We start from the raw sequence: 1,611 nt of genomic DNA, 5'->3' as shown, positions 1-1,611 counted from the left end.
TTTGGAAGAAGTTGTAAACAACAAGAGTGAATACATTATTGATTAATTAGTTGTTATTTTTTATTAAACCTTTAAAAAACTTTTAATTTTAAAAAATGGCGGGAACTTAGTTGCCAACCTAATAAATAATGTACATAATTCCTCATCTCTTAAATATAGAACTGAAGCCATGATTAATTCAAAATAATGTGAATAAATAAGTATTACATTTGACAGAGCAATCTGAATATTGAAGGGTTTAAACTGGCCAGATCTGAACCAAATATTCTACCTGTTTTATGTTCAAACTCTCCAGGTCTCATCTCTTATACCTCCTTTACGATGTCATTCTAAAACTAAACAATCATATCATTGAAATCTCAAAGCTATGAGATAATGCATGAACAATTCAAAACAATGTGAATGAACATGCATTACATTTCATCGAGTAATCTGAATGTTAAAGGGTTAGTCTTTGTTTCAGACTAGTGTAGGTGGTAGGGGACTCTCTCTTTATAGTTTTAAGTGTCATTACTTAGCTCTGGAGCTGTTCAATGTATCCTTCCTGTGTGTTAAGAACAGACATCTCTTAATGTTTCACTTGGGGATTTAAAAAAAATTCTTTTTTTTTTCTTTTTTGGCCGGGTTCCAACCCAGGCTGCAGCAACACTGTCCACCCACCACACTTCTTGGTCCAACACAACTGCTTTGAGGTCTTGGATACATTCCAGGCCAGTGTCTGCAATCATGTTGTCAAAGTAAGTGTGACAATATTTTCCTCTTCATATATCACCATGAAGTGGGTTCCACAAGACTAACTTGGATGCTTCCAGTTCGTAGTGCCACAAACAGTGACCAGAAAGTGTTTGCGGCTGTCTTTTCCTGATCTTCTTTTCCAGGCAAAGGTCAGGCAAAAAATATTGTTCACTATTAAAATAAGTTATTAAAATGTCCACTGCTAAAGTGTTACCATTAGATTTTAAAAATAAATAAATGTTTCCTTCTGGAGTCATGCCAGGCACATGAGGGCTAGTTTCCCAGTTTCAATAGCGTATATATTTCTCATCTGGATGGGACGCTGGACATCACAAGAGTACTGAGTGGACTGGAGCAACATGAAATGAAGTGTTTTGCTCAAGAACACAACGCGTCACCTGGTCCAGGAATCGAAATCACAATCTTATGATTATGAGTCTAACACCCTAACCACTAAGCCACTTGCCTTCACTACCATTAGATTATGCCCTGTTAAATTGCTCCTATTAAAATTGTAGTCAACAAGTAAATAATAAAAAATTGTTGGCAACAAAAATGATTGACATTAAAAATATTTCCTGTTAAATGTCAGTAACCATTAACAATATTATTCAATAATTTAAAAAATCATTAATTTTTATCTGCATGTAACTTGGGTTCAGTCCCACTCTATGGCACCTTCAGCAAGTATCATCTACATAGCCCTGGACTGACCAAAGCCTTGCAAGTGGATTTGGTAGATGGAAACTGAAAAGAAGCCTGTCATATATATATATATATGAGTGTATAAAGGGTCTTCTTTGTCTTATGACTATTATTAAGCATGTGAACCACTGGTAATAAATTATTTTAATTTTTTTACCCTTATACCTATGC

This window comes from Octopus bimaculoides, chromosome 29 (genome assembly GCF_001194135.2).
Source record: "Octopus bimaculoides isolate UCB-OBI-ISO-001 chromosome 29, ASM119413v2, whole genome shotgun sequence".
Lineage (NCBI taxonomy): Eukaryota > Metazoa > Mollusca > Cephalopoda > Octopoda > Octopodidae > Octopus > Octopus bimaculoides.
The sequence above is the reverse complement of the archived record's forward strand: the minus strand, read 5'-3'. Positions refer to the sequence as shown.